This window comes from Hipposideros armiger, unplaced genomic scaffold, assembly GCF_001890085.2.
Source record: "Hipposideros armiger isolate ML-2016 unplaced genomic scaffold, ASM189008v1 scaffold_574, whole genome shotgun sequence".
Taxonomy (NCBI): Eukaryota; Metazoa; Chordata; class Mammalia; order Chiroptera; family Hipposideridae; genus Hipposideros; species Hipposideros armiger.
Window position 1 is genome coordinate 1,108,749 of NW_017731924.1, and position 13,848 is coordinate 1,122,596.

The window sequence follows — 13,848 nt, forward strand, 5'->3', positions numbered from 1 at the left end:
AGGAAAATAGCAAACTAAGCCCAAAGTTAGTAGGAGAAAATACATTATAAAGATTAGAGCAGAAATAAATTAAATAGAGAATAAAAAAATAGAAAAAAATGGTAAAACTGAGTTAATTTTTTAAAGATAAACAAAATTGTCAAACTCTTAGGTAGACTAACAAAAATAAAAAGGATAGAAGACACAAATAATATATAAAATCAGAAATGAAAGAGGAGACATTGGAAGTGATGTGACAGAAATGAAATAAAGATCATAATGGTCTATTGTTGGGGATGGAAATTTTCTCCTCTATGCTTCTAGGTTCTTCTGGCTGGTCTAAGAATTAAATTGATGTGAGACAGATTAACAGGAGAATAAAAACAAAATTTAATTTTGTACTCCTGGGAGCCCAATAAAAATATGAGGCCCACAGAGAGTCAGGCAATTGGGGCATATGTGCCATTCTGAACTGAAGATTTCAAAGGGGAAAAAATAATTCACAGGAAGATGGGATGTTTGGTAAACAAATGTTTGCTATACTATACAGAAGCAAAGGGACAGAGAGGAATCTGAACAAGTAGGCTTTGCTGAGTCCCCCCCAGCCTGCCTCCCCTCACTTATATTCTTCATAGTTATTTGTGGTGATAGACCCCTCTCTGGACTAGGCCCCTATCAAGATTGTTTTAGGCAGTGAAGGGAGAGGTAAAAAGAAAAACCTCCTCAGTCTTCTGTTTCTTAACAATAATAAGCCTAAAGTAATTCTCATTCCAAAGAGACATATTTTGGAGGGACAAATTTTGCTCCCCTACAATATTATGAACAATTCTACAACAACAAATTGATTGAACAACCTAGAAAAATACAACATAAGATTGAATCAAGCATAGAAAGTCTAAGCTTTTAAAAGACACTGGCATGACTAATAAATAATTCTAAGGATATTATGTCTTCTGAGATTTTAAGATATGTTCATTTCATCACCATATATTTGACCCCCTTTACCCTCATCTACCATTCCCCTTTCCCCTTACCCTCTGGTAACCACTGAACTATTGTCTGTGTCTATGAGTTTTGTTTCTTTGTCTTGTTCCTTTGTTGCATTCAATTTACATCTCATATATGAATGAAATCGTATGGTTCTTGACTTTTTCTGTCTCACTTATTTCACTTAGCATAATAATCTCAAGATCCATCCATGTTGTTGCAAATGGCACTATTTCATCTTTTCTTATGGCAGAATAGTATTCCATTGTATATATATACCACACCTTCTTTATCCAATCATCTATTGAAGGACCCTTTTGTTGTTTCCATGTCTTGGCCACCATAAATAATGTTGTGGTAAACATCAGAGCACATACATCTTTACAGATAAATGTTTTCAGATTTTTTGGGGTAAATGGAAGGAGAACTGACTCTGGGTGGTGAACAAATGATGCAATATATAGATAATGTATTATAGAATTGTACACTTGAAACCTATGTAGTTTTGTTGACCATTGTCACCCCAATAAATTAAAAAAAAAAGATATGCTCCTCAGACAAATGCATCCTATTTTTGTTTAATATCCAATTTGGAATATTTCTGGTCACTTTAAGACTGTTTCACTTCTAAGAGGTGTCTGCCATTGTCAATAAATTAGAGTCCTCCTAGGGGAGGTTACTGAAGGAGTTCTTACTGTACTGGGTCTTAATTTGATAAAAGTTAATCTGCGTTTTTCATTGCAGAGCATATGCAAGGTCAAACTCTCCTTAATATCCTTTAAAGTCTCTTCCACTCATGTAACCCTGAAACATAGTCTGAGTAACTATGATCCGTTAAGATGTTCCCATCAGTTTACCAGGGTTAGCGGGTTCCTCTTGCTTCTGAACATGAGGCCTGACTGTGCTGTTGGCGCTGCTAATACAGGCTGCTTTGTCCAGTCCCATAGATCTGTAGATTCACTTCTTGCTAAAATTCCACCATCAAAAATCTGTTTGAGAGGTGTGTGGGGAAGCTATGGCAGGGGCACTAGGCGTGATCTACATGAAGAAGAGGGAAGTCCAGCATTTTGGAACAGGCTTTCCCCGCATTCTCTCTTGACGGGAGGATGTGATCTTGGGATGCCGGCTCCCACTCACAGCCCATGCATTCAAAATCCTACTGGTGTCCCACGTTGCTGAGAAGAAAAACAGCCCAAGCTCACAAGCACACTCTCCTGGGGTGCTGGTGCTTTTCCTTCCTGAGCAGATGTGAAGCCAGGACAGGGTGCTGCCCCTAAGGCAGCAGTGCTTAATGGAAGGAATGTGCTTTTCTGTTTCAAATTGAAGTGCCGTCCCTGAGGAACGCACAGGCTCACTTGGGCCTCGGAGACCATATGCAGTACGCAAAGTCGGCAGTTTCTGCCACAGGCACAGTAACTTCAAATGTTAAAATTGCCTTGAATGACTAAAAATAAATATGTTCCCTAAAATGGGAACATAGGAAGTATGCATGAAGCAGTTTGCCCTTGGAGATTTTGTGGGAGGAAGTTAGGGGATGTTAGAGATGGTTTTGAAGAGTACAGAAGACTTTTTCACTGACTTTTGCAACAGCGGCTTGCTGGTCTCAGTGTTAATAAGTAAAAAAGAATAAAGAGGGGTGGGGAGTGGGGTGGGGTGTGGAATTGAATGTTACAAGTATTGAGTTGAACCATCAAAAATTGCCATTTCTGTAGGTCAAAAAACAGTCAAATATTGGCAATTTTATATGGCTTCACCCATTAAAAGAGTTATGTATGTTATATTCTAGTGATCTAAGATCGAAATTTAGGGAAATCTCATTTAACCCAATGCTGTGAAGTGTTAACAAGCAATGTAAAAATAAAGGCCTACAGCTAGTTGGGTACAGATTCCGTTTCAGGAATTGTGGCAGAAAAGAAAATTCACTGAAGTCCTACAGATATGGTTGTCAGAGACTTCTTTTTACCAATGTAGTGCGACGTCATTAAGAATTATAGTTATTTGGAGACTAGGGATTTGCCTTCAGTATTTAATAAACAATAAAATTTTGCATTGAAATACATACTGATCTGGGGAGTATGAGGTTCAAACGTAAGCATTTTATTATCGAGGTCACCGTGTTGGATACGGTGGCATTTCTGCTTGGATCTCCATGGAAGTTTCGCTCATTAGCATCACCACACCTAAGGGATCACTGCTTTGCTGGCAGAGCCCCAGTGCATTTCTGCCTGCCTGCCTTCCATAAATGAGGAGATAAATAGATCAGCTTTACAAAGGCATGCCACGCTGCTGTGTGTAGAGAATACCATTAAACAGTCTTCCATGATAGGATTCCCTTTTATTCATTATAAATTTATAATACTCAGTACTCACTTTACTTTCATGCTGACTCTAGCTTTATATTTGTTAGAGCATTTTAACTCTGCCACACTACCTCATGCCACATTCGGTTACAGACTGACTACAATTCACTGCTGGTTCTGACAGTTTTGTTCTTCTTCTTCTTCTTCTTCTTCTTCTTCTTCTTCTTCTTCTTCTTCTTCTTCTTCTTCTTCTTCTTCTCCTCCTCCTTCTCCTTCCCCTTCCCCTTCCTCTTCTCCTCCTCCTCCTCTTCTTCCTCCTCCTCCTTATGCTGCTTCTCAGCAGAAATCAGCCTCAAAATAACCTTTTAGACCAACCTATCTTTGCATATATAACAGATTGTAAATTAAAATATGTGTTTTTTTCATGAACTGGTTATTGACATTAAAAATCTTGGAAAATATTTAACATCAGTATAGACAAAACAATAAGCATTTTGAAGTGTTCCTTTGGCATTCCTTTCATATTTTGGAACTAAGGAAAATGGTGACAACCACGCATTCTGAAGTCAAGTGCCAAGGGGTAAATCTTGAGTCACATCCAACTACAAATGGATAAAGCATTTCATTGTTCTAAGCTTAGGTTTTCTCTTAGGTAAATTGGAATCATAGCATGTACTTGCATTAAGGAGCTGTTGGAAGTATTAAATGATAGAATCTAATACACAGCACTGAATAAAAGCTATCTTCACTATTATTAGTAGTAGTATTGCTATTATTAATCCTAGCCCCAAAAGATCTGCCCAGCAAAGGCCACTTTATCTATTGTTCTGTAATCACTGCTGAGTGGATTCCTATTCTCAGTACAATATGTTTCAGAGGCAGATAACTAGAGATTGTTACTATGACTTAGTGCCACTAGTGTTTGTTAAGTGGTGTAGCAACATGATAGCAACATTACCCAGAGGACTGAGTGAAATATTTCACTTTCTCCAAAACCCTTGAAACTATGGAATGTTCAAGCCTATCCATCTTTCTATCAAGCAGAATATAGCCTTTGATTTTGGTCAGGTCTATCATATGTTGAATTTTTAATGATAAAGGATTTTGCTATGAATGTGAATTCATTATCTTGTGGCATTTTGTTCAGAATAGTTTCTTTTCTAGAATCCACAATGATAAAAATCCTCTATCATTAAGAGTAGAAATGAAAACAGATAAATATTTTCCTTGGTAGGCTGTCTGCATGGAAGGCAAGAAAACCAGTCTCTTTTGTAAAAGCCAGTGATGCCTCTTAGGATCTAGCAGAAGGAGGAGGAATAGAGAAAAAGAAAAACAGCTTCTGTATAATGTCTGGGCCAAAGACCCTGATGGCAGTGCAGAAATACTCCATTATCATTTAATGGCAATCAAACACCAGCTGGTTTTAAACTCTAAAATGAAACAGAATTACATGGACTCTCAATTCGGCACTTAAAAAAAAAAGTAGATGTTGCAGGGGCTGTGATGACTCAAACCCACTGAGCCTGTAAATCCTACCCCTTACCTACATGTATTGTTTTTTTTTTTTCTGTGTCATCCGGTCTTTACGAGCTAACAGCTTTGACTTTTCAAATTTGCAGTCGGATACTCAGGTCTATGATCTATAAACCCTCCCTTACCTCTGGTTTCTTCTGAGTCTGTTTTGACCAGCTCAGCCCTGCAAATCTAATTGAGATAGTAGAGACTCAAGGTGTCTAAAACTTAAGCTGCTTTTGGTAATTGTTAGTTGTGTCTCATCTACTTCATTGAACTTGAATTATTCTGGCAGAATCCCCTCCATTTTCTCCCCTCAGCATGAGGTATTTGAATTTCACCTCTCCCATCTTTCAGCCCTATTTCTGTTAATATTTTCTGAGTATTATAATGCTTATCATCCGTTTCATTTTGACAAGGTAACTCTTGAACCATCCCCTATGGAGAGGATTTGGTCCCAATTTTAGAAATCCAGTAATGAAGGTTATTTAAGTTAACTTTCAAGAGATTGAGAAGGTTTCCTGTTAGGAAATAATTTCTTTTATAATCTGAGTCCTGAGAATTTTAAATGCTATTGATCTTTTCCCTCAAATGTGGAGCATCTCCAGCATATTTTAAATATTTTAATTCATTCATCAAATATTTATTGAGTGACCACAAAAATTTTAAGTCTTAGAATTTTGCTTCAACCTCTTCCCTTTTCCTGCTTAAATCTCAATATCTTAATTAAGGTTGTCAGATTTAACAAAAAAATAAATAACTAGGATGTTCAGGTGAATTTGATTTTCAAATAAATAAAAAATAAAAGTTAGGTATAAGTAGGTGTAAATGTGTCCCATAAAATATTTGGAACATATTGACACTAAATAATTATATAAAATTCAAATTTGACTGGGCATTCTATGTTTTACCTGACAACCTGTATTTTATTTTATCATTTTATACTCAATGTTAAATGCTAATATTTTTTTCAGACTAAACCCTAGTCTAATTCCAATGGGAGAAAAATTTTCATTTGAACCCCCTTCACCTTCTCACTAACCCAGACTAAAAGATTGTGTCCTCGCTGGTCCTATAATTATCTCTCATCTGAAACGCAAATGTAATAGATACATTTTGACATAAATTGTCCTAAGAATATGATTCCACATAGAAAAGACAAATTCATACTATTCATTTAAAATATGTTCAGTCCTTGGGTACCTGCCTTCAATTCCTGTTTCTTTTTAACTTGACCTTTCTCTAGATGTGTGTGGTAATAGCAAAAATATATAATGGTGAAAAATTAGAGAGAAGAATGTGAAAGCAAGACAGGTTCGTAGAATACTTTCATCCACCTATCACTAATGTTGCATGAAGCTTGGTATGGCCTAATTATAGTGAACTCAGATTCAAGGTGGGAAAACACAAAGTAGAACAGACAAGCTGATTTAAGTACTTCAGGAATACTAAATTAACTAATACAATAAACTGCAAAAAAAATGGTGGTTTTTCCTCTTTGATTTATAATATTTAAGAGTAGAGACATGAAGTTAGCTTCTCTTTCAACTGTACTTGAAGCTATTTTCTATGATATCTTCCTATAGTATGTCATAAACTTAATTAATATGTAACCAAAAGGAACCTCATTCTCAAGCAGAAAAAATTTAAAAACCCTTGAGTTACATGGGAATAATCAAATGTAAATTATTCTCATTAATTTATTTTTACTTTATGGAAGAAAATATCACCTTAGGAATATTTGAGAGCTGCTTCTAACACATCCACTCTTTATTTACAAGCACAGACAGAAACAGCTATAAAGGGTCAATATCAGAAAGAGTTTGTTATACTTCTGCAGTGACAATGACCATGCCATTGAGTTCTAATTCCCAAGTTTCCTCTTGACCTTCTGTGACTTCATTTAAGACATGTGTTCTCTCTAATCTATTAGCATGTTATACAAAATGAACAGTGTAGACATAGAAAATGTTTTTCAGAGTCAAGAAAGAGGCAAATTTCACTAGCAAAAAGCTGTGACAATGTAGGAGAATAACTTTATGAGTGAGGCACCTAGGCTGTCAGCAGGACCTTGTTATTGTATTTTCTCCTGAAAATTAAAAAAAGAAATGTTTATGGTTTTATTTTCTGATGCTTATTTTGGTCTCTGAATTAAGTAGAGAGATGTACTCAGTAGAAGAGACACATCTCAATGTTTTCTTCAAACTATATTCACAGCAAAATACCTTTCTGAAGGCTATTTCTATGAACAAACACCTTAAAATGGAAAAGATGGTCCTAAATCTTGGACATAATATCTTTTGAAGGGTGAGTCTATGTAGGAAAGAAATTCTGAGATAAAATTGCTGCTTTCACACTCATGGATAAGAAATTATCTTATTGAGTATATTATTAAAATAATAACTTCATCCAATATATTTCATAACAGTGAATTTTTTTTTCTTTAAAAAGCAACTCTATTACTAAGGACTGAGAATTTCAGCTTCTGACAGAACATGTAGTTATTTTACTACTGCTAAGGCAGTAACTAATAAGAGACTGGTGGGTAATAATCTCTACCTCAGATAAAAAATAATACTGCAAGCTCATCTACATTTTTTCCAATGTCATTGTGTAATACCATGCCTAAATCATCTCAAGATGCGTTCTTCTCAAGGGAACTGGATTGTGTGACCTGATTTGAATATCAATCTCAATGTTTAACAGTTTTTCCTACTAGAAATATCTCAAATCTAAGCTAAATATTGAACATTTTCATGTAGCCCAATTCAACTTAATTTAATACAAGGATTGCATGTTTGCGTGAGTGGAGGTGGCAGCTCTATACCAGGTGCCATGAAAAAGTAATGAGCCTGTAACAGAGCTGAGATGTCACCGTTTGCATCTGAGATGGCACGCAAAGATAATATGAGTGAGTATAATTAAATTGCAACATGTTCTGGGGCAGAAGGTAGAAGAATGGGGGCTGTTATGTTCCATAAGCTTCTATTGTAGAATATTTTTGGAGAGGATAAATTATCAGATTATTTTTAAAGGATGACCCTCACTAGTCAGAGAGCATAGGAGGAAAGACCAGATTGTGAGGCTGGGGAACATTTGGTCACCCTGCTTCATGGTGGATGAGTGATAAAGTCTTGCAATGAACTTTTTAAAGTCAGGTTTTATATCTCATAAGTGCCCAGGACTATGGAGCTAATAAATGATAAATACAAGAAGTGGCCGTAAACCTCTTTACATAGGTTTTACTCTCTCCTCACTCCATGTTACCTAGCACATAGCTGACCTGGGGAAATACCTGGGTAGCTAACAATCCTTGCCCCTGTTGAGAACAGTCCAAAAGAGAATGGCAAGTGATCCAATCCAGGACCTGACACATTGGTGGGCTCTCAATACCCATTTTTGGCTAAATTAGTGACCTGTCAATGCAGAGGCACTAGCAGGAAGGTTTGAAAGGCAAATTCAGCATCGCTTCATTTTGTTTAAGTCTGGTGCTACTTGATCTTCAAGTCACACATGTATAACAAATGAATTTCACCAAAGAAGAAAAAAATTCTATAGATTCTTATAGTCCCCATATGTTTCTGATGAGGTGCTGATCTCACGCTTACCAGCTGTCTTGCTTATACAGTATATAGTTCAAGCCTAAATATTTTTTTCTTATATGTTAAATGAGTATAAACGATCTGGAACTGTTGTTAGGACTCACTATAATAACGTGTCTGAAATGTTTTGTAATGTAAAGTGTTCAGAAAATGTAAAATGCTACTATTTATAACAAAAAATTTATCTGAATTAAATGACATCAAAATCAGAAGCATGTCACATATTGGCAGTTTTTTTCCAAAGGAGACAGCACTTTCCAATGTCCTCTAGATGATCAATTCATTTTGAAGATGAATAAAAGATTTTCATACAGAAAGAGTCTCTCATCCCAGAAAGACAGATAATACATATTCAGTAATAGTGGAGAACTGACTCTGGGTTGTGAACACACAATGTGATATATAGATGATGTATTACAGAATTGTACACCTGAAACCTATGTAGCTTTACTAACAATTGTCACCCCAATAAACTTTCATTAAAAAAATTTTTATCCAAACTTTTCCCATTTATAGATCCAACAACTTCCAAACCATGAAAATACCACTGGCTTAAAACTAACATTTCACCAAGGTGCAAAGATTTGCATCGGGGTTGCTATATCATCTGTACCTCAAAATCCCTAATCCCATTACCTCTCAAAACACGAATTCACCCTGAAGCAGCTCCATGACCACCTTCGGTGCCTTTGCTTATTACCTTGGATTTTAACTGAGTTAGAATTCATGATCCTTAGAGCCATTGAGCATCTTCTGGCAAGTTGATGCAAAATACATTTAGATAATGACTCTGCTGTTCTGATGCTGGTTGGCTATTTGTATGAGATGTAATTATTGTGTTTACTTCTTCATGCGGTGAAAATCATTAATGGCAGAATCCAGTCATTAGCTAGGGATATTATGAAAATTTTGAAGTGATTTTCTGTTGCTGTTTTTTCCCCCAGACTTTGCATATACAGGACACATTATTGATCCTTCTCCTAGCAAGAGTTAGCATAACTTCAGTTTCAATCTGACAATACATTTCTCAACATCAAAACTTTCTAGATACAGCCTTTCAATAAAATTTCCATTCCTCCCTGGAAAGTGCTTTCAACCGGTTAGTGTATCACTAATTCCTTCTCAGGGTAATAGATACCATCTGTTGAAAAAAGTGTAACTTGCACATCAAACACTTGGTAGTAAAGATTTAAAGGGGACAAGTTTAATATACATTAGGTGGGTGATATAAATAGTTTCTTATGTAACTTTAGTAATGGCATACTTTCTTACATTCTTTTTGACAAATTAGGGGCATGTGGGGAAAATTTATAACTTTCTTTTCTTGCACAATGAGATCTTGAACAGCTCATCTCCCAAACTTACTCTTGAGGACAACAAAAGAATTTTGATCTTTCACTAGCTAAGGTGGGTGACAGTGGAAACCACTTCTAATGAATCATCACATGATAAAACCTTAGATTTATTGCAATCTTGATTTTACACTGTGCATTTACTCACATATTGTGCAAGTACACATGAAATCAGCATTATAATATTTTATGGTGCTTAATTAATTAGTTAATTTAGGCATTCATGCATTCAACATTATTGAGAGATTATTTCGACCAACTATTTATAATGGCAGACGTGATGTGAAAAAAAGGCATTCTTTGTCTTAAGATATTTACAATCTAGTTGGAGTAATTAGCATGTACATCCTTAACCACAATTATATGTACACTGACCTCAGTGGTGATGCAAAGGATGTATTATGAGTCATACTCACAACTTTTGGTTATCAAAGAAATTACAAATATACATTGTAAAAATTTATATCAAGACTCAGAAAAGATTATCAGAACACAACAATTACTCTTCAGTGAGTTATTTTTATTTCTCAACTTATTTCTTCTTTTTCGGTCTTTTTGATTCAGTTAACTCTTCAAGGACACATGAAAAACTTGGGGCCCACCAGTTCCCAATATATAGACTATTATTTATTCTGTAAGTTATGTGGGATATATTTTTACTCTCGGGAAGTTCTTTTTTAAAATATATCTACCACTAATATTTCATGTTGCAATTAAATTTTATCATTTTTTAATTCCTTCTAACTGAAAATGAAAATTTGTTGTTCATCATTTTTTATCCCTTCTATAGCACAAGAGAAAAATTTCTTCAATTCAACTGAGTCACTCGACCGGCCCTTCCAACTACTTTTTAAAGTTTCTATTTTATAAGTTCTAAAATAATTAAAATATAATTCTAAAAGATTGATTCTATTCCAAGAAAATTACATGCACTATCTCATATATCTATTTGAAGCCTTCTGCTAAGATAGCTTCTCAGTCTTTTTATGTGTTGAATCATCTTATTTTTTCTTCCTTGTTATTGTCTTCCAACTACTTTTTTTTAAAATTGGGGAATTGGGGGAGGGGAACTGTGTTAGGGAATTGGGGAGGAAGACCAGCCAAGTTGTTGTTCTTCAATCTTAGTTGTAGAGGTCGCCAGTCGCCACCTGGCTGCTCATGGCCTCTAAACTCAAGGTGCTGTGTTATAATCTTAGTTGCGGGTGGGCGTAGCCACCATTGAACAGGCAGTCTTGTTGTTAGGAGCACATGCTCTCACCAGCTGAGCCATCCTGCCACCTGTTGGCAGCTCAGGAGCAGCTCAGCTCAGGCACAACGTCACTGGCCCATTTGGGAATCAAACTGGCGGCCCTGTTGCTCAGAGCTTGCGCTCTTAAGCTAACTCTTAAGCAAATGAGCCACTCGGCTGGCCCTTCCAACAACTTTTTAAAATTTCTATTTCATAAGTTCTAAAATAATTAAAAGATAATTCTAAAAGACTGATTCTATTCCAAGAGAATTACATGCACTATCTCATACTATTATGCTCATTTTGCATAAAGAAAAACAGAGAGTTTCAGATATTTGCCCAAAGTTACACACCTAAATTTGGGCCAGATCAAGGATTGGTGACCAGTTGTTTGACTTCAGAGATTGTGCTCTTAATCAATACCTATGTAAATATCTCACTAAGGCTGTTGGTGTGCTTGCTTTGTTTACTTTTACTGTTCTCTAGTCTGCTTCTGATCATACTTCCCTGTGAATGTTTCAAAGTATCATTATTTTCCTTCATCCCACCCTTTTAATCTAACCCTTTCATTCTCGTAAAATAGCTTTCTTTCATATGTTACATAGAAAATAGAGCTGTTAGCTGTAAACTTCTACCGTCTACAGTTTCCCATTATTCAAAACTAGGCTTCAGTACAAATTACCCATGTTTACACTGTCATACCTACATCAGGAAAGAGACAAAGGCTGACACACTGTGATGGATTGGTGTCCAGTCATGACTTCCCAGTCCTATGCTATCATTATGTCCCTCTCTGCTGAATGTTCAGTCTTTCCTTTCCTATACACTTCTTTTGCTATTCCTACGTATATATTCAAATATATCCATCTAAATGTTTTTCTTTAAAATTTAGCCCCTTAAGTAATTACCCTTAATTCATCTTTCCTTCCCCAACAAGCTTCTTCATTATTGTGTATTTTGCTTCCACTAAAAAGATTATCTTCTTAGTTAAAAAATGCCATTAAAATCCAATGTCCTCTGTTGTCAATCTAATGGAAGAGATTTTTCTAGAGAGGCTGTAACCAACTGCAAATCAATTGCGCATTCCACTTTTCAAACACTCTCCTCCTTGGCCTTTGTGGCCTGGCTTTCTTATTCCTTTCCTACTCCCTAGCTGTTCCTTCTGCTTTCTCTTAGTATTCTCTTCTGTTTTTTACTCTACATATTTTCCTTTCTTAAACTCATACTTTTTCATGACTCTACCACTTACATGATGCTAACCCCCAGATAAATATCTTCAGATTTTCTCTTTTCTCCTGAGCTCCAGCTACATTTCCAGCTATGTATTAGATAGTGCTGCTTGACTTTCTCATGTCATTTCGATTTTAATATGCTCCAAACTAAACACAGTATCTTTTCCCATTCATTCCAAATCTATTCTTCCCATATTTTTTATGGGTACCATACTCTTCTTTCTCAATACAGAATCTCTGGACTTAGTTTTTCATTTTATCCGTTTTGTCTGAACTATAACTTCCCATTCTACATCATCTACTCCATGTTTTACAACTGAAAATTCCCATTTGACCTGGAACATTCAAATGTGGTCTGCTCTATTACATTTCCCAGATACTTCATAGCAATCAGTGGGTTCTGTAGTCACCATTTTTTCAGAACTCCAACAAGTAATATGCCAAGTTATATTGTGATGTTCATATTTTCATGTCTAGCTCTCTCCACTGGGTTGTGAGTTTCTCAAGGGAAGTGACCTTGTTAAACTCATTTGTTATTGCCAGCATTGGCCACACAGGAGGTGCTTAATAAATATTTTGTAGAATAAACTAATGGTCTATCGTTATTGAGTTCTATGTTCCTGGATCTCTATGGCTACAACTCATTTGTATTCACTTCCCTGTTAGGTTAGAATTCTACAGAGAGTGTTTCTGAAACCTTTGGTGCTTCTCCATTGCCTTCAGGATAGGATCCAAATTGCTGACTATGGCATAGACTAATGACCAGTAGCTCATGGTACTTCATAGTCATATCTCCCATTCCTTCCTAGCCCTGGGTTCAATCAAATAATCCCTCCCCTAGAATGGTATGCCCTTTTGTGTCTCTGAGAGTCACCCAAGCTGTTTTTCATGTTGTTGATGTCTGCCCCTCCACCTGAACACTTTTCCTCCTCCACAGCCAAGCTAAATATCATCTCCACCTACGAACATTTTCTTGTGACCCTTAAAAGAACATATGGCTTATTTCAGCTTACTTTCCTAGCACATCATACACATTTTGCAGTAGTAATTATGGTATGATTTTTGTTATATGTTTCCATTCATGTTTGTTTATGTGCTATTTATGGAGTTATGTCACTGGTCAATGAACCTTTGATATAGTACCCATCTTTGATCCTGGGTACAACATGCATTTGCTGGATTGTATTTAGTACAGGTTTATTATTAAATTAATTAGCAAGTAATTATAATATTAGATACAGTAAAACTGTAAACAAATATTTGCCTTACAAAATAAAATACTTTTCTTTATTATGTTTCCCAAGCTTTATTTTCAAAAAAAGACATCAGATATGTTTTGGCAGATCCTTTGCTGTATTATGGAAAATATACTCTTCCTCTTTCTTTAGCTGGAAGGAAGAATGAAAAAAAAAGAAGCGCAGTTACAGCACACCTGTGTCGATAAGCTGTCAAAGCCTCTGTCCCTGATATTAATTGTATCATCCACTGAATGGGGGAAATGATGGAAAATGCAATTCGAGAAGATGACTGGGGAAGAACAAATGCTACCCTGCCTATCAACAATGATGAAAGTGACACCTGAAGAGTTATCTTTTATTCCATATAAACAGATGGCTTCAAACAACACATACACTGCCAGGTTTCTTATGTTCACCT